At 36.5% G+C, this 27,718-nt stretch overlaps 1 long non-coding RNA gene across 1 annotated transcript in view; it reads left to right on the top strand.

The window, feature by feature from the left end:
- LOC147871260 (uncharacterized) overlaps positions 1 to 27,718 on the top strand; it is a 266,158-nt gene that overhangs the window by 41,208 nt on the left and 197,232 nt on the right. Inside the window, exon 2 of the long non-coding RNA XR_015532671.1 lies at positions 22,892 to 22,955. This is a non-coding gene — a long non-coding RNA (uncharacterized LOC147871260). The remainder of the gene's footprint in view (positions 1 to 22,891; positions 22,956 to 27,718) is intronic.

Here is a 27,718-nt window from a genome sequence, read left to right as displayed (position 1 = left end):
ATTATTTGGACGAGCTTCGACTTTAAAGGGTGAACCAGTTGATCTTTGTAATGGTGAAGTGTGGTGTTTTCTTTGCGGTACGGGCTGAATCCTTAAATATTATTTAGACGAGCTGCAGTTTCAGATTGTTAATCATACATGTTTAATTTTATTTAATTTTCGTCTGTCCGAGTGTATTATGCTGTTCTTATTAATTTTACTTCAGCGGCTATAATTCTGGTCTTAGCCTTTGCTTTCATTGGCAAGTTCTTTAACAGCTTAATAGATAAACATCGCTCTTTTGATGCTGTTGGTTTTCTGAGCTGCCCTGTTAACTTGCAGTACGTATGAACGTTTCGGAGGAATTTACAGCGTCCATATTCATCCATATATATATATATATATATATATATATATATATATATATATATATACACACGATTACGTTAAGGGAACTAGGTATTCAATACAGTGAAGACTTCAGACCCTCATGTTCTGAAAATAAAGGACCTTAAATATCTTTATAATAAAAATTCCATTTCCAAGAATCGTTCCACCTATACTCTATCTTCCTTGTGCTAATTTCGTTCCGAAATTCAAGCTCCAGGCTAGGAAATTTAATTAACAAACGGGAACAAGGTAATGTGAAGAGAGCGTGGCGTGTTCACTCGGCTTTTATTTTCTGCTTCTTACTGCTCTAAACTCTCGCTTATTTCTTCTTATTCTTCTTCTTCTTCTTCACAATTTCTGATATTTATTCACTTTATTTCTGTTACGTGCTTTGTGTTGTTGTTTGTACTCAAGCAGGGCTAATCGACATTTCTAGACCCGAGGTCACATTCAACCTTAAATTTAGATTCGCGAGCCGCGAAGTTACAAATGAGGATTGTATATTAAAAAAAAAAAGCCTTTACAGTTTTTTGAAAATGATCCTAAATTATTACTGCTATTTCAGAGAGGTTAAAATATTATTCAATAATTTTTATTAGCGAAGTCATTTATGAGAGGTATGGACACTGCTTTTGATGGAGTCGTCTTTCGGTTTGGAAGCAACCCTGAAAGTGGTTGTCAGAACGACACATCCTGGCTTTTCATTTGCCGTTGTTCAAGCTGTACGTACTGCCAAGCGCTGGTCACATTAGCACAGCATGTATTCTGATACGAGATAAATATTTATAATCTTACAGGGTTGCACAATATTATATTCGTATTCTGAGCAACATGAGTCAAGTCTCTTCCTCACAACCCTGTTTCCTTAAGATAAATTTTAATAAGATAGTGTACTTGCGTCATATTGTGAATATTATAACAATTATTTATTTTAATCCGTCTTATCACAATATTTAAAATTTCTTATAATTAAGATAATAAAATATCATTGATGTTCCATATCGATTGATCGATTTACATTTCAGAACATTTACACAACATGTTTCAGTTTTTATAAAACCATCATCAGGTGTAAAATATATCTAAGAACTTAAAACTCAAATATGATTCCTTTTGGTGATGTTTTCATTACGTTTGTTTTTCCATTTTTGGGCGAAGGTGTTGTTTTTCTTAAATTTTATTAGATGAGTTTTAAGTTCTTAGATATATTTTACACCTGATGATGGTTTTATAAAATCTGAAACATGTTGTGTAAATGTTCCGAAATGTAAATCGATCAATCGATATGGAACATCAATGATATTTTATTATCTTAATTATAAGAAATTTTAAATATTGTGATAAGACGGATTAAAATAAATAATTGTTATAAATTTTAATATTGTCATTCCATTTATGCCTTGGTAATTCGAGTGGTATTTTCTCCTCAGGCTTTCCAACCAAAGTTTTGCATTCGTCTCGTCTCCCCCATGCACACTAATTTTTTCTTAAGAGTTACAGAATTTCTTTATCAGTGTAGTAGTTTCATGGACTCTGATGTTAGTTCTGTAGGACCAAAATGGTTCTGTCAAATTAATTAAGACGATAAGTTTAAGTAATGTTTTTATTATACTTTGTCTTTATGAGGTCGGTTAAAACATGTTTCCTTCCTCTGAGCAGCGTGTATGTGTGTGTTCGTCCATCCACCCTGATTAAAGTACTGATATCAATCAACTTTATGGACGTTAATTCAGCAAGTTTTGTAAATTCTGGTTTGAGTTTTCCCCTCTCAGTTTGATACTTCTGAACTGTCATCAACGATAGCAACATGGCTGCCATGCGAAATTACTAGCAGCACGTGTAGCGTTTTCGAATGTAGGTTCTTGACAGTTTGCGTGTGTAATACTAGTATCTGAAATCCTTCGGAACCGTGAAGATTGCTTCTATTTTTCCCTGACGTACACTTTTTACAGTGTCGTATAAATCTTTAAGGGACAAAGTAGATACTTCAAAGTATTTAAAAACTGTTCTTACTTCTAAGAAAACACACCGTACTACTGTAACGAATGTACGTATTATATTTTAATGTTCTTTAGCTGTGAACCAAATGAATACAGTAACATAAAACCTGAAAGCAGGTATTATCCTGTGACCTACAAAGGATTATTATGACATAAAATTTCCATAATGTGTCACAGTTAAACACATTAATTAACTACGGCACACAATCTCTCTCTCTCTGTCACTCTCTCACTCTTTCCGGTGTCAGTTCTAGTCTTTCCAAGATTTTAAGACGCCGTCAATTATAAGACGTATTCCGATTTCAGAAATGTTAAAACATGGAAAATATCTACTTGTTCAATTTTATCAGTCTAATCACAATAAAATGTTATTATTAAATATTAAAATATTACTACGATTAACATTTAAATATTTAAAATATATTAAAATGATGCTCTCTATCGAAATGTTCGATTTACATCAGAGCATCACCTTTTACACTACATGTTTCGGTTCTAAATGAACCATCTTCAGGTGTATAATCCATATAAACTCAAATGTAATATCCTAAGTGCAATCCTTCGTCAGATGTCCATAAAATATCAGAAAGTTTTCCTCTTCCAGACCTATTGTACTTTAATATCGCATTCAAGGTCGTTTCGTAATGTATGTCAACACAATATGACGCAACATTATCATCTCATGAAAAATATCGTTTACAAATATGGTGTTACGTGTTGAGGTTAAGGAGAATGAGATGGGTGAGGCATGTAGCATGCATCGGGAAGATGAGAAATACATATAGTTTGGAGAACTAAAGAGAAATCCTGGGGTACTTAAGATAACGCGAATTGAGGGCATAACATTTGTCTTAAAGAAATGGGTTGTGAGACTTTGGACTGGGTTAATCTGGGTCACTAGCGACTGTCACTCATGGACACTGTAATGAAATTAAAGTTTCATGAAAGACTTTAAATTTATTGACCAGCTGAAGATTTATCCAGTCACTTACATAAGTTAACATATACTTAGTACATAAAATATGTAATTCATGAAATGCAAAATCCAGTTGTCGTTATCCGGCAGAAGTTTTTATTTTAAATTACAGATATGTGTGTCCATTAATTTCGAACTGAGAGCTAGCAGATCATGGAGCTTCATCTCATCGAATTCGACCTCTGTAGTGATTTTAAATGATCAGAGCTAAAGTGATATAAGTCAAGTACGGTCTAGGTGTAGTGTTTTCGGCGTACTTTTTCGATGTATTTACTTGTAATAAGTGAAAATACATTTGTGCTACAGTTAATAAAATTCCCTCGCTATAATTCCGAATTACATGTCCTCTTTTTTATTTGGTATTAACAAGAAACTTAATTGAATACATTATAAAACATTTTGTCTTATACCACTTTAGCTCTGAGAAGGAAATTCAGAAATTAAAAAAAAAACAGTTTCAGAAGACAGCACTCTTCAGACTCACCGCCGTGAAAACCTAAAATTATACAAAACAGTTTCAGTTTGACTCAAGGAGTTATTGGCAACAAAGGAAAATATTGCGAATACAATACATACATTCGACTGCATTTCGTTGTTTTTCGTTGTTTCCAGAATTGTGATTTCACTGTACCAAGTGTGACGTGGCTGTTCAATTTACAGACTGCACAAAAGAACGAGCTTTAATCAGATTTTTTTGCGGTCAAAGGGTGTAAAAATTAATTAAATATACGTGGACTGGTATTTCAGCGTGACGAATCTGTATGAACCAAAAATTAGGTCGAATTGATCATACGAGTTCTGAGCGACCGTGGGTTTTAACACGTGCTGATGACTAGCGGCATATTAATCAGCGTATCCTGGACAACCGAAGTATTAATATTAATCGAATTGCGTGGAACTTTATTGCAAATAGATTAAAGAAGCTGTTCAACAGTTTCTTTAGATTTTGACTAAAGAAAATATTTTATTACGATGGAATTTAGTAAGTTGTGAACCGTTGGATCAAAAGAATTTAAAAACGTGTTGATTAAGCCTATGTATGCAATAATATAGCCTAATATTAAGGTTATTTTATTAATATTTTTCGTTAAATTATCTGTTACTGTTTTCTTTCCTACGTATAGGCTAACAAGTACACAACATTATGTCACCCATATGAGAAATTCCAAAAAAAAAAAATATTGCTTCAATCACCACAAATCGATACTACGACTTTTTATGTAAGGCGGATGAGTATTTTTGTTGCCGCTGGAATGTTTAATGTCGAATAGTGACTGTCGCAATATGACACAGAAATGTCAGACCTTTTTTTATTTTCAAACTGGCTGGACGGCCGGGGTTCGATCCCCGACGGGGGCAGAGGATTTTTCCTCTAGCCTCTGCGTCCAGACCGGCTCTGGGGCCCACACAGCCTCCTATCCAATGGGTACCGGGATCTTTTCCCGGGGGTAAAGCCGGCCGGGGCGTGACGCTGACCACTCACCCCCATCTAGTGCCGAGGTCAAGGAAGAGAGGAGCTATACCTCCACTCCCCCCAAGCGCCTACATGGCGTATAGTGGGACAGCTTTACTTTTTTACTGTCATTGCAGAGGTATAAAATTCTGTTGAGTAGAGTGTGCTATGGCGGGTTGTGTGTAATAATAAGTAGAGTAAACTTAATAGATGTGCAGAATGAACCCTTAAATTTGGTATCTTCCCCCCTGAGAGGTTTGTCTTTTGAATTCATGTGTTTTTCGTTACTTAATTTTCTGAATATGGCTGTCTTCTGGGTTGTAGCGCCGTGTAGTCTGGTATACAAACGTTTCAGAGGACCTTGCTGCCTCCATCATCATCAGGGCGTATCTATTTCAGACGTTACACGTACAAGCAACAAGTAAGAGATTAACAGTAATTATGTGATATCACTTCCGTTCGTGTAAAAATTTAAATCTGTTATTTTTCAGAAAAAATGAGCGAAAGAATGAGTTAATTTATCTAGTTACACTTATAATGAATAATAAATAATTTATTAATTGTATATAATATATATATAACTGTTAGTAAACTCTTGTAGACTGGAACTTACAGGTGTATGTTTTATAAATGGTCTGTAGTAAATATCACGTCAGTAGCAGCCAGTACAGCATCATTTGCGCATGCGTAATGGTCAAGTATCGACCCTTCCACTTTGAAGTCGAACGAAGCCAGTAGTTCCATCCTGGGCCATGATGGCGCGAGTGTGCGTGCTCTCTTTTAGGAGAGAAAAAAAAAATAGAACATGCTAGAGAGTAGAATATGCAATCTATGGGTTAATTCAGAGTGATACAAGGGTTGATTTTTGTAAAATCACGCAAGATTCTATTTTAGAGTAAAACACCAGATAAAAGCATGTTAAACTTAGGGTCATTGAATGCTGAAGAAAGCAAAATATTGTTATGTAATCCTGTACTACACTTTGACAGCTTCGGGAATCGTTAATATGAAATTTTTCATAATTTAAATTTTGATCGATATGAAAAAAAAAAGTCACAGCGATAAATATTCTGACTTGTATTTAACAGAAGATTTGAATTTATGTACCACTCCATAGCTCTGAATTTTGCCTACGGATTTAATTTATGTGTTTAGAATTATTCTAAGAATATACAGCTGGTCTTTGTAATGGTGAAGTGTGGTGTTTTCAATGCGGTACGGACCGAATTCTTAAATTTTAGATGAGCTTCGGCTTCAGAGGTTTTAATGTAGACTGTCAGCACAACTCTCCGACCGAACACTGGTGGCAGGTAGGTAGCAGGTGACAGGAAAGTTTCAATGACACTTCATTTTACAACGTGTAGAATTTAATAGTCACATAGGTCGCTCTAACAGTGAACTTCTCTGTTTCGCCCTCCTCCGCTGTTCGCAACTTTCTCTTTTCTGTGTCCCCTCACACATCGGTCCCAGGGACAAGGATAGAATTTTATCTCTCTCACATTTACCCTCTACCCCTGCTGACGGCAAATATACCGGGGGATGGGGGTTGTGTGACGTCATAGTGACCTGTTTCTCCTACTTTCTCTCTCTTTCTGTAAGGCCTCCATGTAACACACCTTCGTCTTTTCTTCGTGTTTCATAATTAGATGCTATCGAAGACTATTCTACCATTCTGCCGCGTTAGTTAAGTTATCACCGAGTCCTTATCCAGCCACGGGTGATGATGATTTCGATTGCCTTTGGGTTTATAGTATATGCCTACGTACATAAACTGTGTGGGATTTGAGATTCTCATGGCCGTGAAGATGTCTCTTCTAACTTCATGTGGTCTTATAGGTAGAAACCGACGTTTCGGAGAGTCACAAAATATTTATTTCCGCAGGCAAGATATTTCTTTTATTTATTTTAATCCGTCTTATCACAATATTTTAAAATTTCTTATAATTAAGATAATAAAATATCATTGATGTTCCATATCGATTGATCGATTTACATTTCGGAACATTTACACAACATGTTTCAGTTTTTATAAAACCATTATCAGGTGTAAAATATATCTAAGAACTTAAAACTCAATTATGATTTCTGTAGTATTTTGGTGATGTTTCATTACGTTTGTTTTTCCATTTTTTGGGCGAAGGTGTTGTTTTTCTTAAAATTTTTTTTATTAGATATACATATCGGTCTGTAAGTAAAAGATTGAAAGAAACACTAAAGAATTTGAAAGAATTTTATAAAAGAATTTAGAGAATAAAATGCAAAAATATATAAATTATAGTTAGAAAGTATCAATAAAAAGAAATAAAAATAAAAGTAGAAATAAAAATAAAAATAAAACATACCAAAGATGTATTGTGATAAGACGGATTAAAATAAATAATTGTTATAGTATTCACAATATGACGCAATTACAATATCTTATGAAAGATATTTCTTGCTGATAATTCTGTGGCATTACAAGTGAAGATTTTGAAAATGGCCGAAATTGCTGCTACAACACTTTTGAAAAAAAAATGCGATGTTATTAGCGCAAATAAATATTTTTCCACTATAGTAGCACAAAGTGAAGGTTAATCTTAAAACATGAAGATGGAAGCGATACGATCCAACGAAACGTTGGTAACCACTTGTTAGCCCACAAGAATTCTCAACCCAGAAGATCATTATCCCACTAGCACACTTAATTTTTATGGAGAAACCATGGGAAACCAAAATAGTTCTCAAAGCATTAAATAATACGTTTCCTAGAAATGACACGAGTACGTACGTTTAATTTAGGATCGAGGTTTGACAGATTTTCGCTATAGAAAATGTTTGTTGGCAAAACTTGTGTCACTAAGCTGCATAATTTGCTGATATAAATTTTGAGGCCTCAGTATTGAGACGGAAGCACTTTAAAGTTCGCAGACATTGTATGTTCCTTGGAGAATTTAATGTTCGACCACTCACTCCTTTCCTTCGCTATGATATATATTCAAACGATTTTAACTCTGGAAGCCGTGATAAGAACTGAATGCATTCTAGAAAGTCTTTCTTCACTGACGTCACATAAAATTCCAAATACCACATTCCAGCACATGTATGATACGTGTTTACGCATACCTTTTCTGCTGTGACGTAGTATCCCGTGTCTCTGTAGCTTTTCGTGTCGGGTTGAACTTTTGCGTCTTTGAACTCGGTTCGCGATGTCAGACTGTCTGCTCAGTATGCTGAAGTTGTTGGTTGGTTAGTTCGTTTATGTGACGACGTTTTATCAACTACATGTTTAATGTACTTCATGAGACTGCTTTTCGGTAAATAATTTTAAACCAAATGCACTAGAAAATCACATTTAAGGATAATCTCACAGAATTCTTTGGGAGTTATTGAGGAATGCCATGGAAAATCTCGAAATATGTAGTTCTACAGACTGAGGAGACCGGTACAGTACCGTTTAAGATTTGAGGTTTTTATGGGGCAAAATCTGTAAGTCCACACGGCGTAACATCACAGAAGACATATACCGACAGTTGCTGTACCAACTGAGGAAGTCTGTTCGATGGTGTAATCAAACTTGGTATGTTTATAGTTTTGATGCGTCATGTTTGTGTTTAAAATTCACATATATATTTATTATTCAAGTCATATACACAAACTTTTAAATTATTGATGTTAAAATTTAAAATTTAAAATTGATATTCTGCGCCATTCATCGTTATCTCGATGTTACAATGTTGCGCTTTAATGCTTCTACATGTTTCGATGTCATAGCATCATCTTCAGGTTTTTATATTTAAAACTATTCTATATTTATTAATGCAAGCTTTCCGTTTGTTGTAGATTGTAGATTACTATTGTGGGTGTTTTCTTTGGTCTTCTTATTATTTTGCATATTATGTTAGTTGTTCATTGTTCATGAGATTGATGTGCAGTGTGTCCCCGTCTGATCAGGTGAATGTCAGTTTATAGACATAATATGCAAAATAATAAGAAGACCAAAGAAAACACCCACAATACTAATCTACAATCTACAATCAACGAAAAGCTTGCATTAATAAATATAGAATAGTTTTAAATATAAAAACCTGAAGATGATGCTATGACATCGAAACATGTAGAAGTAGTAAAGCGCAACATTGTAACATCGAGATAACGATGAATGGCGCAGAATATCAATTTTAAATTTTAAATTTTAACATCAATAATTTAAAAGTTTGTGTATATGACTTGAATAATAAATATATATGGAAACTTGGTAGGATTTAAGGTTTTCAGGGCTGTGAGTCCCAAGATGGCTGTCTTGTGGGTTGTAGCGCCGTGTAGTCTGGTAGACGTTTACCAACGTTTCAGAGGTCATACTGCCTTCATCATCAGGGAGATTAGTACCTCTGAAACGCTGATAAACTTCTACCAGACTAAACGCTATAACCCAGAAGACAGCCAACTTTTTGTTTACATGACACCCTATTTTTTACGACAGGCATTGGAAGAAAATTATCACTTGTTGAGTGTTTGTCAGGGACTAATAGTAATTATGAAAATTCTGTACAGGTTTACCAAAATTTCGGCTTATTTTTTTAAATTATCGATTTATATTTTTAAATGGGCTGGAAGATGTGTACTTGGCTTAGCTGGCTAAAGATAAGGATTAGTGGTGAGTTGTGAACATTGTGATTAACCTTGGAGTTCCCATAAAAGTCGAGAAATTTTCTTGACTATCTGAACGCACTGTTAGCTTCTGAAGGACTCTGTTTCCATGGAGTTAGGCAAATGACCGAGCATGGACAGAAGAGACAAGAATGTTGCCGGAAGTACTACTAGACAGTCGAGAAGAATGGAATAATATTCGAGGATGAAGATCAAAGGAGAGAAGGTAGACACTGAGAAATCCTCGTACATAAGACAGTAGGAAGATAACATACACACTTTCAAATTATTTGATGAGATGACAGAAATACATTAACTGGAATGCCAGGTGGTAGATCAAACGATTTAGTTATTCAAGGAGATGAAATTTTGCTAGGTTACACAAATGGGCTGGTTAGATTATACAGACGAGTTGTAAATTAAGGTAAATGTAGTAGACTGTTAAATATATGTCGTGTTCTGCGGTTCCGACAGCCTAATTTTGAAATTATTAATTTAATAAGTCTGCTTTCCCCACGGCAATGCAATGCATTAGCAACGTAATATGCAATACGTCTCGAAACTACCTAACGTCAAATTATTTTAAGAGGAACGATGTTGTAAGACTTGGAAACTCGTTTATTTTGATGTACTACAAGAAGATGGAACGTGGTATTGATATTTGCTCATGAAACAGAGGTAATGGGAAACGCGGAAGAAATTTCTCTTTTTTGTATCTAGCAGTAGACTCGTATCGAAAAAGCGAACAGCGCTGAATGAAGTCACAATGGATTTAATTCGGTTTCAATAATTTATAGACTGAAATTACTTCCATGGTTTTATTGAATTTTTTTTACGAAAGTGAATGCTCCAACTTTAATATTATATTTTGTCTCAGAGCGTTTAGACTGTGGATCGGAATGATATTCATAGCGAAAACAGTTTCTTTGGATAAAATGTTCCTTGCTGATGCTGTGAAAGATGTAGATACTAAACTTCTTGGGGGAATCAACGGGATAAGATTCTGTATCTTCGTTGAAAACCCATCTGTATGCTGCGTCGCCCTTTGTGTATGTGATGTGAATGGAACAGAATTTCGCGAAAGAGGAAATCTCCGCCATACGGAAATGCAACCGAATATTAACACACATTTATTTATTCTCACATATCAAACTAGAAATCTAGCGCATATGTGAAAAACTAGGTCATCGATTCTCATCTCCAGCAGCAAGACAAGAGCCGTGTTTAGAAAGCTTATGGATCGTTATTGTACTGAAACAAATTAGCGAGGTAAATAAAAACACATGAATATCGCGTTGCGTTGTGGATACTTTAGACACTGGCAGAGGTTCTGACAACATTGCAAACAAACATACAAACAAACGACCACTCTGGACGAGCGAGGGAGGTGGGCATATTCGTACCACTATTGTTAACACGACAATGAATTAGTAAGTACTTTGAAGAGCCTTCGACTACCCTAAGTGCAGGATGGTACGTAAATAATTATGAGAGCGTGTAGCTTAGCTTCGAGTCAAACTGTAGTATGATAATGTGCTGAATAAAATAACTTCATTTTTTTTTCATTACGAAATTTCTGTGTTTTGGTTCTATCTTTTTTTTTGCCTTGTTGAAATTTTTATACAAAATTACTTGATATTAGAAATTGTATAAAGTTGTTGCATTTTCGGTCTATATTAACTCTTTAATGCATAGTGGTAATTATATGTACCACCTGCTTTAACAGCCAATAAGTCTGCAGTTACTATTTATGTATTTCTTACAATTCTCGCTGTAAACAGCCATTATATACTTAAACAGAATAAACCAGTTGATTTTGTAAAGGTGAAGTGTTGTGTTTTCTTTGCGGTACGGACTGAATTATTATTTAGACGTGCTTTGACTTCATGTAGTTAATATTTATCAGTGTATTTACTAGGGTAGTCTACAGTCTCATCTTATAGTTGCTGACGTAATAATGTATCGCGTTAAATAGGGAACCATATGAATGTTAATTCTTGTATTTGTGATATCCAGTCCATAAAGATAATTAATTATTTACTTCAGACAGTGAAGTACTGCAATGCGCTTGGCAAATACAATGACGACTTGCATGGGAGGTGGATTTTGGACTAAAATTGCGGTGAACCAACGGAAGGGGTGAAAGTTAAATGAACTGTTTAATCTTCTGCCTTTATGGTCGTAACGGCCAATTGTCCTAATTACGATGTACAACTTACAAACATCGAAACGTCTCCTGATTAAGTAATAAGTGCGTTTTATGTAGGTGGATTATGGGGTTGTGAAATTTATAATGTGCGATGGACTCTGGTGATTTGTGGTGGAATATAATGGCTGGGTTTTGTGTTGCTGATTGCCTAATTTCACTTTTAGCTTAAAAGGGAGTTCTCAGTAATACGCGTAAAAGTTTCTGCTGACACATAGCTCTCGAAGTGGACAGGTTGGAATTTTAGGAGAACGTTCAATTGGAAGACCTAGAAGTAAGTGGAAATGTATTATATTGATCCTTTGGGGGATAGAAGAATCCGATATAGATTAAACTGCCCCAGGATCGTTTCCTCTGGAAGGAATTTTATAAGCTGTTTTGAATTTTAAATTTTGAATTTCTGGTACCGTAGTGGTAAGCATGTAGTTAATTAAATTACAGAGGCAGAGTATTTTTGAGATGGTTAATGTGTGTTTGTACAGCCCGAATGAAGCTCACCTGTTCTGTTTTTGTGTGTGTTGCTATTTTGACTGTGATGAAAAGGGGTAGATGAATAAATGAATACGACGCTGCCATTTGTTCTTTTGAGATATTGATTCTGTAAAATATTAATTGTTTTGTATCTATAAATAAGTCTCGATTTACCATATAATCGATATTTTATTTTTATTTGTAGTGTTCTGTCTGACGACAGGTCCATATATTATGAACAGGATCCTTCCATCCTTTTCTCGGACTGGGACCTGTTCATATACGTTCTTGGCAGATGATTCAGAAGTGGTTTGCCATTGCCTTCTTCTGTGTGTGAATGGAGTAATTGTTGGGATGCCACGGAGGAAAACTCCGTGTTGCCTAGACCACGGCCTTGCCCAACACAAGTTATAAATTCGGGCACCGCCGGGAATCGAACCCGAGACCCCAGGATTACAAGGCCAGCGTTCTAACCGCTAGACCGATATTATATGATGATAAATGTATTCTTCTTTCTATGCTCCTCCTGCAGTCCACCTGATTTAAATTTATCAAAATTTACCCCCCCCCAAACCCCCCTACTGTGGAGGCCACTAAATTACTTACTTAACTTTCCAAATTATAGCTTCAACATTGATTATAAAAAGCTAATCAAAATTCCACCGTCTCTGTTATCAAATTCTCACTAATTACCACCCTAACGTCTTCACTCTTACTTCATCCTTACCAGAAAGACGAGTGGGCATTGCCTGGGAACCTTCAAAGTATAAGATGCGCTTTCTGTCCCCCACCAGAAATCGAAGTGTCTCACTTCTCCCTTCCCCACCAATTTTGTCCTCGCTTCAACTGTCTTGTTATCCTTCCTAACTCTTTTTTTTTGGGAGGGGGGGGGGCTTTCGAAATCTTATGCAACAGAGGAAAACAACACACACTTAAGCTCTTGTGCGACGTTCATGCAGGATAATGAAATATGGTGTTGTGGCAGGGGTGTAAAATATGCGTCTTTGCTCAGAGAACTTGGTGTCAGACTGAGAGCCGCGTGAAATATGTAATTACTGCTGAGAACAGTGATGACAGCTAGAAACTGGCAGCTAAGCGCGTGACACATCATAAACAAGGGCACAGACCGACGTCTTTCTAATGGCTTACAAGCATCAACTGTTGGATGTTCACATTAATTGGAATATTTTATTGCTTTCAATCATTGGCTTATGTAATTACACTAAGTGCGTGAAATGAGCAGGTCTGTTCAAACGCTTTTGATGGGATTCGATATTTGATGTGGAAACTGCCGAATTTAATTTTGATTTATTGTATTCATTAATTAACAATAATTAACGTATTACATGAATACTGTGATATTTATTTGGTTACCTTAAATGTTTTTTGACACCTATCAGCCCTTCTGTAAATGCCCTTTTTTGGTTTTAGGTACATTCAGAATAATTCCAATGGAATAAAATGTTATTGTTCGTTATAAAACTCTGTTACCTTGACACCAAGTTCTTGCACAAAATTTTATCATTGCTGTACCATCTTGGTATAAAAACGTTTTGTTTATATATTTTTAACATCCTTTAAATGGGCTATATCAGTAGCTTTGTTTGCTTATACGTTAAATCTTAATATATTCAAAACCATTCTTATATCATCTTCGTTGTTATCAACTTTTAATATCACGTGATAAACATCTTCCCCCCCCCCCGAACACAGGGAGCAACTTTTTTTTTCAAATCGTGATACTTATCACTTTCAAATTCCAAATTTTTATCCTGAGTTATGGTGTTCCACTTACCTAATTTCTTATGGAGCGGTCAATATAAACGTCTTTAAAGCCATTTTTTGTTTTATAAAATACCAATGAGAATTTTTATTTTTATTTTTTAAAGTATTGTGGATGGAATTTAAAATGTACACTAATTTATGTTAGACGTTCCCTTCTGTGTAGGCCGCCGCTCAGAACGAGGGGGGATAATGAAATAGCGATTTATTTAAGGTAATTGAAATTTTGTCTACGTGAGGAGCTGCTACGTAGAAACTACGTTGCTTTTTATCCGCTGTGGATTTGCATATGTGACAGGAAGGTCAGTGGATGTTATAAAACTTGTATGTACGCAACTTACGAATCGGATTTTATGCAAAATTCCCGGTAATTGACTTTTACAATAGGCAAGATGTTACGTTCAGTGGATAAGATACAGATGAGGTTGATAGACGAGACCCTTGCAATTATGAGCGAGCAACTGGTGGTTTCGTGCAGAAAATTGCAGGTGTTGTATCACGTGACTACTTATCGGCTTTTTATCGTATCAAAGGAATTATTCGTTATGAATATTTAAAACAGTGTAACATCTTTAATCGTGCAAGTGGATTTTACGTAACGATAATTAATTTTCATAGCCTGCGTTTTTTTCAAAGCGTTTTTTTTTTGTCAAGGAACTAAAGTGTTTTGCTCGCCTGACGTGGATCTGTAAAACTAACCTGAATAAATTGATTCGATTGTGAATCACGCGATGATATTAAGAGCAATGTGATAACAGTATTTGAAAGTACGAAAGGAAATAATTTCCAGAAGTGGTTTATATCTATTTTAGGCTAATTGCGTCTTCCTTAGAGCCATAAATTGCTTGAGTAACATCATATACTCGTAATGAATGATTATGTCGACTGTAATATAAGTTTCTGAAGTGCTATTATCATATATAAGCTGCGTCTGACTTTTGATAATAAAACATATTTTCATTATTATTATCATAATAATTATTACGTAATGATTATGATTCTGTAAAGATTTATCAGAGTGTTTAATTCATTAAATGAATATTCTATTGGACATTGTCCATTGTCTGAGATAAATTCTATGTCAACGACGTTTCGGAACTTAAACTACTCTACACTTGTGGTTATAGACTGTTGTTATATTAACAGATGTGTTGTGTCTATGATCAATACTATCATACGACAAGTAATATGGAGTCTGGTATTATGACAACCTGAAGAAGGGAGTAGAGCCAAACCTCGAAGCATGACTGTTTCAAATATGGTCTACGTCAGACAATGGACGATGCGTGGTATAATTTATGTAGTAATGGTTACGTGAATTTCTAAATACGGATAATCGGGAATGAGAGAGTGGGCTAAAGTGAAATCTTGAAGCTTGGAGGAAAAACTAATGTAGAAAGAGGCAAAGGAAGAGAAGTGAAAACTGAGCCAAGGCAAGAACGGATGAAAAAGGAAAGAACGAAGGATAATATTAAAATCGTCCGATTATCATTTCTCTGGTCTCTGTACCAGATTTTTCCATTGTACGTGTGAAGTGTTATTGAATTTAACTTCATTATCATAAATCTCTGTGTTTCTTTGCCGCAATGTCCAGAGAATGGAACTTCCGATGACGGAGCGGGGTCTTCCTGTACATCATTACTGCCGTAGGAAGTTCCATCAGCGTAATTATCACCAGTATCGACATTGCTTTGCTATTAGGCTACTACGAATGGACGATGGTTCGATGTCAGACTGATCATGAAGGCAGCAGTCGAATGAGCTCCTCGCTGGAAACACAACTCCGCTGTAGAAATGTTTATAATCATTTTGTGATTATTTAATGACGCTATCGGTTACAGGATTTCAATAGCCCCGATGATAAAGGCAGGTAACATCTGCGAAACGTCGGTAAGATTCTTGTAGGCTACACGGCACAACACAAATACAGCTGTCTTTAGTAACACACTAAACACACGTGAGTGCAGCGTCACGCTCTGTCCACTTTACCCCTTGTAAGACCATTGGACAGGAGGCTGGGTGCATCCATCTGGCGGTCTGGACGCTGAAGCGAATTCTAAAAACCATGTTGCTCCCGGGTATCGAACCCTGGCGTTCGCTTTGCTGTCAAGAGTTATTCCGGCTCATAAATAATCATCTACTGTTTCATAGCACGGTGATGCAGTCAGTCGTTCAATTTTAAAGGGGTAGCACATCTTGCGGTCCGCTTAATATTCACCACAACTGTGACCGGAATACTCCGGCCTGTACTTTGCTCCGGAACATTACAACGCTTATTTGCCATTCGTTCAAAATTTTATACAATTCCGTTCCACTAACTCTCTTGTATTTCGCCTTATATTTAATTCACAATTCGTTATATATTTAATTTAAACTCTCAGTTGACTTTCTGTCTCTCTAACGCTGTGTCTGTCCTATCCGTTTTGGCCAGTGTTTGTCTGTTTGTATACCCAACTAATTGATTTACTAATTAAATACCACGACTGAGGACACCCTATTAGTTACAGAATTCTTTATTGAACTGCCCTGCCTGTTTAATTGATTTTATGTTGGCAGTACTGGTCACTTGTATCAGAAAGGAAGGCACCAGTAATCTAGATTCAGAGGTGGCACTAGATTTTCTAGGCCAGGTATGTCAAATTCGGTGTCTCCTTTTGGGGCCGCTTGGAAAAGAGGTGACAAATCCACGGCGGGGATAATCATAATCGCCTACTGTTACCAGTTCTGAGCAAAAGCTTAACTGAGGTACATAAATATTTTTCATCCCCTATATTTTCCAACAAGCGCACACAAATGCGAATTTGATCGAAACACATTTCCACTTCATTAAACTGAAATATAAAACAGCGATACACAAGAATCTACTTGACATGAATCTGAAATTTTTATCATCATCATTATCATTTTGGGTGGGGCGTCGTTTGTAATTCGAGAACTGAGTTCGGGTGCCTGAAACACGGCATCGAGTTTAGGTCTACAATTTCTGTACCAAAATTCTCGTCCCGCTACAACCAAGACTCACGGGAATAAAACGCTTCAAATGTTAGTTTTCTAGCGTTTCGACAAACATTACAGTTGCCATCTTCAGGGCAAATATATTTGGAAACATCAAATTTGATCGAAATATTGGTATCTACCTGCAAGTGCACAAGGCGTTGCAACCCACAAGACCAAAATTTACCAACTAAACAAAAAATCTAACTAAGGACGTAAGAAGCATTTGTGTAGGGGTGGCGTGGTGGGGGAAAGACCTGATTGGACGGTCAAAGGACCGAGGACCTTGTGGCGTTTCAGAAGGCCGAAGTGACAATGGAGGAGGGGGATATCCAGGCTTCCTTCGTTGCTATGGTTACTGTGGTTGAAGGCCAGAGATCAGATTCTTGCGAACGCTCAGGATTTGTTAGTTTTCTTCCTTGTTTACCCAATTTTTATTCCCCCCCCTCATATTCTCGATTTACACTAAAATTTGATGTTTCTGCGTGCAGACAAGTCGAAGGCCCGCCCAGGTAACGCAGCGCGATCTGCCTCGTCTAGCTCAGTATATAAACTAGTACTGCGCGTCTAACAGCCTTGCACCATGGCAACGATATTACTTGTGAAGCTTGTGTAATATGATGTCTCCCTTGAGGGACGAGACTGTTATAGAACACGTATAAATTCTGTTAGATTTTTGTCTCTTTCCCAGTTTCACAGGGAAAATGGTGTTTCCATGTTTGTGCGTGTCTGTGCCGTTAGTAACATCCGAGATTACGTCTCCTTGAATGGGTTTTCTTATCTTAACGTCACAAAAATCACTCCGTATTTTATAATTTTTAATTTGCAGTTACAAATAAAAAATACCAACATGGCGGCCGCGTTGGCCTCGGGCGATCGGGCTTCAGTGCCCTGTGCAGACATTTGAATGTTACCATATTATGCGTAACCTCAAAGGGGTGTTCTCATAACAGAAGAGCGTCTGGAACATTATCTTGAATGACAGTCATTGTGGTCTTCTCGGTGGTTCTTACAGATGTAGCGGCTTCTGATTTGTAGTCTAGAAGTACCGGGTTAATACCTCGAACCGGATACCGACTACGGTGATTTTACTTAGTTCTGCTAGCAAATACCGCGTATTACCTTACATTAGGGCACAAACTTAGCGTTAAATAAAGTGGAATGAATCATTGCTAAGGCCTTTCTTACCATTCCATGTTCAGTATTAATTAGTAATTTGACTTTTGATATTTGCTGACTTTTATAGTCGCAATACCGTCGACATGAGCTTCTATTATCGATACTCGAGTGAGAAGTTTGGATATCGAACCAGCGACTTCACCATTGCCAGGGCGCTGTGCTGGAAAGAGACAGGAACTTTGGTTGTGCGCAGAAGCGTCAGAGGAGCGCGCCTCTGGCGGAATAACCGTGGAATACGAAAAATTTGTACGGCTTGCGCAGATCGGCGCTTATTTCAGAGAACACCACAAGGAGAAGATAATCCAACCCGTATTATCGGACAGCTGTGTTTTCTTTAAAAATTTATGTCACTTAAAACATTTTTCTTACATTTGTATACGTTTATAGAGAATTGGCACATGGAAAGTCAATGGAATAGTCGCTGTTAGAGAAGTAATATTACCTACCAGAGTACATACAACTAATCTATACATAGTTTTATTTCCTGATGATGGAAATAGTAAGCACCCCCGAAACGACTTTCAATTTATACCAGAGTATAACCCGAAACATCCAAGAAGGCATCCATCTTCATGCTAGTAGCCGTGAGAACGTGAAATCTCGCATAATCTAAATTATTTTGTTCTATGTTTCCACCAGTAAAGTTTAGCTCTGTTTTAAGAGTATGGACTGCAGATTGCCAACGTTTTCGTGTAATTGTAAAGAGAATTTACACCACGAAAGTTAAACAAAAAAAATTGATAACGTTGAAGACATTGGAGAAACAATGCGCTAACCCATAAAATGTAAAAATCTGGAATAATGCAAAATATTTAATATCAACTCTTTATTTTGTATGTATTTCGTATGAATATCAAAATAAACAGCGATTATTTCCTTAAACAGCGTTAATCTCTTGAGCTTTGTAATGGTGAAGTGTTGTGTTTTCTTTGCGGTGCGGGCTGAATTAATTAAATATTATTTAGACGAGCTTTGGATTCAGTGGTTGAACTTGTAACAGTGCCAGTTACCACTATCTATCACAGAAATTGTCCACAGTATTTATGGTGATTTAATTGTTCTCAATTTCAATTTCGTCGACACCAAACATTCGAATCCACATTAAAATATAGGTGCGGCATTACACTATAGAATCATTCTGTTTTCTCTTCATAAACAAAACTTAAATATTTATTATATGTACGTGTCAAACGCTGAGGTAGTTTGTATCACGTGATCAGACACGACATGTCTGTCATTCACGAGCTGAAACAACGCGCCTAGAAATATTTTCGCATCTACCGGGAACTGAATCATCTCTGTACTTAGCGGAAATTTGTTATGGTTTCGATGGGTTATAAATTTTCGTTCCCTGCTAAGATTCGAACCACGTATTTCCAGCAAGAGTGGTAATCACTAGGTTGTGACGTTCGGCAGGAAGTCACTGGCGTTAAGAATTTCGAATGAATATTTGGTTTATAATTAATTTCTGTGAGTTCCGTATTCCCGCAAAGAAACTTAATTAAGGCTGAATAACGTTTTTAAACTGCAAACAAAATACTTCTGTTATGTAAAGTATAAGAATGTTTTTATTGCTGTTTGTGTGGTATTCCTGTCATCATGACGTAATACCGTCATGCAGTTCGTTCGCCTCTTTTCTGTTCACCAGACATTTTTCATGATGCTTAAGCTAACGATGTTATGCAGGCTGATTCAACTTCTTGTTAGTACTAATTACACCAATTAACTTTTTTAATTTGCTTACAGTAATTGGCTATTAGCTTGAATCTCCATCGCCATAAGATATTTGTTTCGTTTTCGTCTCGAATCACGGTATTTGACATGACTGTTTGAAAGGATGTTTTAATTATGTAATTTTAATGACAGCAATTTAGAAAATGAATGCCTGGCGACCTGTCGTGTAGAGATTAGTTTTCCGACAACGCTGATTCGGGTAACTCCGACGTCAGAAATTATACATTCGCTACAAATGTTTCATTATATGATGACTTTTACTACGCTCGACACAGAATTGTTGGATTTTGTTAGGTCGGAACAGGCTGATGTATTACAAAGAATTAATAAACGAACAGACGAATAAATGAGTGAACCAAAGTGTAGTAATAAGTTAATGATTGTGGAATTAAAACTGTGATGAAGGAAAGCTTAAAATTTACGAAAACGTTCGACAAATAAATACGATATGGATCTACCCAGCTCGCGGACACCCGGTTGGAAAAACATTGCGGTAGACTGCAAAGAACAATTTCAGTATTGCACAAATTAACTTCTGAATTTCTGGTTCAAAAGTACAAAGCAGAAGTTAGAGACCATAAATAATGCAGAGTTTCAGAAGCGATAAAGTGTAGAAAACAGGCGACGGATAGAATCGAAATTACTTACACTAACAAAGCATCAAGCGAGGCATACATAGGAAACATTTCCACGCCAATGAAACCGAATATTAGCAAACAGTTTAATGGAAATCCAAAACATTCAACCTTCTCGGAAATACCAATTAAAATTCGTACCGCGTGGAAATTCAATAACGTCCAAAACACCGCTGATAATGAAGTCGACAACGGATCGGAACTTGACCACGTTGTCTGATGACACTTGAAATAACTAACCAACAAAGTAACCGACTTTCGGGTTCATTCGCCGACTGACTTTTCCCAACAGAGTCTGATGTTGACATTTTTGAAGCTGTATTATTTGAGGCGCTAACCTTAATTGTATGCGGTTCATACCTCAGATAATAAGGCGCCTCTCCATTGCAAATATTAATTGGTTAATTATATTTAGGGAAATGATAGCTGTCTACGTATTTGATTCACGTAACATTTGTGGTGTGATGTGGACATCCCTTTTCGTACATTATTTTCCACACATTTGAATGTGGTTTTTCAGGGTATTAGCAAGTGTGACGTATGAAACCTATGATTTGTTGAGATCGGTGTTTTCTTAAGCCGGGTTGAATTAAATGTTCTACCCATTGAACGGGGACGGAGGGTTCGTGTTTGCCCGGCCAACATTTTGAAAAACGAAAAATAAAAAAAATAGTCCTCCTTTCGTGGTTCGTTGGTACTGCAAACAAGATAATACAGAAGAATTGGTCATTTAAAATGCAATGTTATCAGCTCCAGGCAGCTAGCCAGGTGTTGTTAGCCAGCTAGTTGAGGCTTACGCTCACTAGCGCCTGGCTGTCTGAAGCTGATATCGGTGTATTATATCTGATGGGTTCTTCTGTATTCCCTTTTTTGGAATACCACTGAACCACGAAAGCGAAACGGAATTTTTTTTTTCCCAATGTGTTAGCCGGGCTAACACGAACATAAACGCTCAGCCATTACTATAGAATAGGAAAAGAAGATTTGTTTTCACTTGTTTCACAGTCTGGTGATTGTTGTGCTGATTAATATTATAAAATTTTTTGTATCACCATATGATTTTTAAATGTCTCGTTACACTGATGAATATTTTCTGCGATGTATCACCGTGTATTCTGGTGGATGATCATTGCCGTGATGATAGAGCACGAGACTCCTCTGAAACGTCGATCAGCATTTACTACACTACACGGCACATCATAACAGAAGACTTTATATTTGTCGCCAACAGAAATTCAGTTCTCGCCCGTCACTTCTGTTTCGAAAAATTGCGCATTTCGTGTTGCTGTTCATTGTGGTGATGTCAGATCTTTGTCCGAAGTTCCATTTGGGTCTTCGCCATTCTAGAATTGCATAGTTTTCAATAATCCAGCCAAGAATTTTATAATGGAAATTACCGGATTCGTATAACGTGTCTCAAAACGTAGTTGGGAACAGAAATAGTGCGAGTGGAATGTCTTTGCCAGTGAAGTTGTTTGCTGTTTTCTGTCCCTGGACAGAAGAACATACGCATGCAGCATCTCAGTTGCCGGTGGTACGTCGAGACGCCTAGCTTTCTCCCTAAAATGTCGAATGAAGTACGTCTAGTCCTCGCGTGCCCTTTTCAAAGGTGTTACTTACCAATCAGGGCCATCGTCAGTGAAAACACGTCCACTGGGATTTAAACCCACGCCTCTAACTTCGAAGCTGCATAGCTATTGACGTAAAATCGACTCGGTAAAGGTCTCAGCTTTCGAAACATCCGTTTACTTGTAAAAGTGAACGATTATTGTAACAAAACTACAGCGAGGGATGAAAGAAGTATCGTGTACAGTCATCAAATTAATTTTGTGTAAATGTGAGTCCGTACATGTGCACTAGAATTTAATGCAAGGACATTATACGTTAATATTAAAAGTGCGTTGGATTTATCTTAAAGTATATTGAAGAACTTAACAGAAACAAAATATAAGTGTTTTATTTATAGCACTTAAATAAAATAATAAACTTTGTCGTCTGAATTTTTTTGGTTCAGATGTATGAATGATGTTAGTGAATGTTTATAACGTAAGTTTAATTCATTATAAGTGAAAATAATTCTACGTTTTGATTTATTTTGATGTGAAGAAGTGGATGTTTAGATTCTGCATACGTGCAGTCATTGTAGACTATGCAAATGTTATCTTCGAAAGGATGGGAAAAAAATATATACTTTTTTCTATTTATCACAGAAATTCGGAAGTGTAAATGATCGTTTCCTGTTTCTCGTTTGTTAAAAAATTATCCGGCGTCCATTATCGTTCTAATTAATTTTTTTTAGGCCGGCGCGTGTGAAAGGAACTAGTGAAAAACTTACAGTGTTTCTAAAAATTCTAATTTATTAGTAATAATAGATGAGAGAAATGAACTGTTGTACTTGACAAAATATAAATAAGACAGGCAACGCCATCTGGATAATGAAGCGAATGGTTTTATTCTACTGTGCAGGTACAGCCAAATTTCTCCACGGATCTACATCCGTTTCCTGTTACAATGGAATAGCATTTCTGTGGTGAGTACTTCGATTATTTTCTTATATACAAGTATTATATTTGCCACTTGCAAATCACCCGCTAGCAATGATCGGAAAATCAAAAGTATTACGTAAAGAAAAGTTTTTGTTGTCAATTGTAACAAAGCAGCGTCTATGAATTGAAATAATCGCCAATGTTTTCCTTACAACGAGAGCTGTGATGCATTAACACGTAGACATGTATTTTGAAGCGTGGTGTAGAAGTACATTGTCATAGTGAGTGAACACTTTTATTTCAGTGCATTGTTTGAGAAAATTGAATATGAAAATTAAAATTAAATAATGTATAGCAAAAAAAAAGTTAATCCTTGTTTAATTATAGAATATAACATGATTTAATGTAGTGCATTCTGAAATATGAACTTTTATCGAGATTATGATTTCACGTGCATTATAAATATTATCCAACGAGTCCCAAAATCCCCAAAGAGGAAGTTATCGTTACACCATGGCAAAGGTTATTATAATGCAGTTTCTGTATGGAACGAAGTTCCTTGACAGTAAATAATATCAACTAGCGAAGTTTCTGACGGTTTTTATATTGAAATACACGCTTTATTATGTAAGTGCTTGTGTAAGCAAAATGTTTTAGTAATGCTGACATTACGTTTTAATTTATTAATGAATGGACTTAAAATGTTCGACGATATTAGTTTTTTAAAATATTAAATTGTAAAGAATTTAAGAGACAGTTGTGCGTTTCAGTCTACGTATTTAACTTATTATTGAGCAATTTGTTGGAACTAGATGTTTTACTTTTCAATTAATTTATTAACTGGAAGGTGTCCGAAGTTGATCACATATTTTGGTCAAATTTCCTGTTTACTTTATAGGGACTGAACTGATATCTCTTTCGACATCCTACTCTACTTTTCACTGCTTTTATGTGTGAAAGTTTTATTTTGTTTTATTTGAATAATAGGTTTTAGAAGTTTGTCTTATCCACACTCTTATAAAGAGGGCTCATCATACTTTTATATTCAAAATTTTCCATTTACTGAATAAAAATACAGCCCTTTAAGTGAATGAATTTTGTACACCCCTTGACAGTTCACAATTTTTATTTTTCCTACTTAAATTTTAGTAACATTTCGTTTTAATTTTGGGATGCCAGTTCTAATTTCTGTCTCGAAGAGCTAGAAGGGAAATTTCTTTCGCTTTTCTTGATTGTTTTGTTTATTGCCGAGAATATCCGTTGATGTCAATGAATCTTATTCCTTGCATAGTAAATCTTCATTACGCAAGTCACGTGAGATTTGTCGTCGAACATCCGAGCGAATTATCTCCATAGTAACACAGAGAGAGATAAACCAACACACGATTCAGTGATCGCATGCCCTAAGGGTTGTTGTGATCATCTTTATCATTATAACATCATTGCTACTAGCAGAGAAATCGTAATTGATTGATTTGCGGATTTAGTCTTGGTACGAGGCCGCGGTGAGTTGAGGGTTGCGTCAGAGGGAGTAACAGGCGCAGGGAATTTTGTACTGAAAGTTTTTGAGTGTTTAAGGACGTAGTTTTAGGTACATAGGTTATATAACGACTAAAGATATTAGAAAGTCTTTATGAAACATTGATGCGTTAATATTATACACGTCAGCCGTTTTAGACCGACTAATGCTTTGAAATACGGAAAATAAAAATTCTTGTGTAGTACTTCAGTGGTTTGTAGGTGCTTCGTACTTTGGAACACAGCAGAACCGATCAGATAAGGTGAATTGTTAGCCAGCTACAACGATCCAGGCTGTTTTCTCGTTGCTAACGCTCGCGACGAGCCCCTGGCTGGCTAACGATGTATTTTATCTGCCGTGTTTCAATGTAAGGAAGACAGAAAAATGTATTGTTTCGTTTTTTAAAGTGTGTGCCGCGCCATTACGGCAAATGCGGTTTACGTGAAGGCAGCGCCCCCCCCCCCCCCCCGATTTTATAGAAGACGGTCGTGAAATATTCGAAAGTACTGTGGAGATATTGAGGAAAAACACGAGAGTATTCTGTTACAAAATAGTAAATTTCTGCCATTTTAAAAATCTCACAACAGTGGTAAAATTTTGGCGAAAGCGCCACACTTATTATGCATATATTTTCTAACTCGTGACGAGAGGTCAGATTTCCTCTACGGCCGCCTTTACCTCTAGACAAATTTCCTTTTTGCTACCTATTAGACATGTGACTGTGTGGACTTGAGAATTCATCCTGGTGGAAATTTCTTGAGCTCAGTTCAATGATCGAACCTCATGATACGGGCTTTCAGGTTTCATGCGTAGAAGAATGGAATGGACGCACAATGACGTAATGATTTTGTTCCATCTGTGAGCCGGGCGGGCCAGATATCTTGGTACCAACTAAAGAAACCAGAGGTTCCATTTGTATCGGACCTGTCACATTTGTGGGCCCAGCCATTGAACGAGTCCTTATGACTTTCAAAATCCGATTCGACTGTCAGGTCACTATTGTTTGGCTTCCATTTATAGGGATCATAATACCGCTTACGGATGAACGAATTGGAAATTTTTCTGCTTCAGTACAAAGAACGTCGAGGGGGGAAAAAGTCAACAGACAGAACTAAAATAATGCACTAGATAGAAATTTCTAAAAATAACAGCGTATATATGAGATATTTTTCATTTTGGTTTCGTGAGCACTCGCAAAGCTGATCCCATCTCGTGCGAATATCAGGGTTCAGAGTTAGAGAATTTGGTTTACTGTATTCTACTATTTCAACTCTGACATGTTTTGGGGCCCCCCCCCCCCCATGAATTGTTTTATTAATGCGTAAACCTCTCTTGCTATGAGTCATGATAAATATGGTTTACGATATTCACTTCTGAAACGCTCCTCGCAAGAATATCAATTGCCAAATTAAAACCCTTTTGAATTCGAGTGGTAACTATATGCACCACATACTTTACCAATCATTAACTCTTCATTTTTATATATATATATATATATATGTATTTCGTATGATTATTACTGTAAACAGCTATTATTTCCTTAAACAGCGTTAAACATTTTATTTTTGTATTGGTGAAGTGTGGTGTTTTCTTTGCGGTACGGACTGAATTCTTAAATGTTATTTGGGTGAGCTTCGACTTCAAAGAAATCGAAGGCTGTTGACAAAGGGATGGTGGTTCGTTAGCATTCCTGATTCACATTCGGAATGTCCCGGGTTCGAATATCAGCCCGACGACCGGCAATCCTAATAGGTTTTTCGTGGTTTTGCTGACTCCCTCCAAACAAATGATGGGATATTACCTTAAAGTAGGCCACAACCATAATGATGGCTGTGATAATGAGTCTCGTGAAGAACTGCTTCAGATCGTACATGGGAACAGGCGATTAGAATAGCTTGATGATAAAGCAATATGAATTTGTTATTCGTTGAAGGAGTTTGTTTAGAATCGTTTAGAATTTGAATGTAAATGCTGATTACAAGAGACACTCGGGAGATGAAGAGATACCAACCGAAATACACCGTTTGTCATGTTTTTTTTTTTTAAAATTATTGAATACAAATCTTATAATCGTTTTGACTTCCGTCACGGTTAGTAAATTTGAAGGTGGTGCGACATTTAAATTTATGGAATTTATATATCTAAGGCTGAGTCAGGGAAACGAGGCCCAGGAGCTGAGGTTCAAACTCGGATCTCCGGAGTACGAAGCAGGAGTGCCAACTACTTGAGTAGCGCGGTCAGTAAGACGTTTTGAAAATCAATAGTTGAACCGGGAGCTGTGCCAGAGAAGAGGGCTGCGTACAGCAGAGTCCCCGGTTTGAAATTCAGGGCTCACACGCTGTGACTCTTGTAACTGATCTGTCATTTCGAGGCAATGTCGATCCACAGATCAATTCTTTTAAACGAGAGTTGATAATTATAATAAAACGAGGATTAGAATAAAGCCAATATATAAACTTCCTTTCCGTATAGACGTATTTACGTCAAATTCTCATGTCATGTAAGTAACCTAGTGTGTGATATACACCTGTGCTAGGATTATTACAAATACATAGATAATAAAATATCAAAATATAAAATTACGGCTCTGTATGAAAAAGTTTCTTATTAAAGATTAGTAGCAGGTACATGCCCGACTAGCTTTATCAGTCAGTTTATCTTAATTTTGTGTTTATGGCTTTCGTACGATTCTCAATGTAAACAGCGATTATTTCCGTGGTATTCCTTAGACATCTTTGACCACTTGGTGGTTATGATGGTGCAATGTTGTGTTTTCTCTGCACGAATAAGTTTAAAATAATATGTAACTCTGCAGGAATTTATTCACTTTTAAATAATTATATTTTATCTTATAATATGGTCATTTGTAATTTGTTAATAATAAGTATTGGCGATTAGTTTTAATAATAATCGCATGACGGGTTCATTGGTCATTAAGTCCGAAGAGAAAAATGTTCTTAGCCCGAGGGAAGGAAAACAAAACTAAGTTGGGATCACTCTGACGCAGATTATAAGCCATGGTGTGCTGTAGGACGGTGGGTTCCCGTCATGAACCTAATCAATCTAAGGGATTAAAAGAGCTTTATAAACAAGTGCTCTGTCAACCAACCTTACTATTCGCGTAAATAAATTTCTCCGATACTTTACCCCCAGACTTCAGACGTAGAGCGCCAATGCAAAGGATTTCCTTGCATTCGGCTGTGGACAGGATCATTTTAGATTTACCTGCTGGTATTTGAACCGGGTAGTTTCGGATTGCGACCAGTACGTGTTAGTAGTGTGTTTGTG

The sequence above is a fragment of the Zootermopsis nevadensis genome, unplaced genomic scaffold (assembly GCF_977971745.1).
Source record: "Zootermopsis nevadensis isolate Lab colony 2312 unplaced genomic scaffold, Znev_1.0 Znev_ptg000061l, whole genome shotgun sequence".
NCBI classification, from domain to species: domain Eukaryota; kingdom Metazoa; phylum Arthropoda; class Insecta; order Blattodea; family Termopsidae; genus Zootermopsis; species Zootermopsis nevadensis.
The sequence above is the reverse complement of the archived record's forward strand: the minus strand, read 5'-3'. Positions and strand labels throughout refer to the sequence as shown.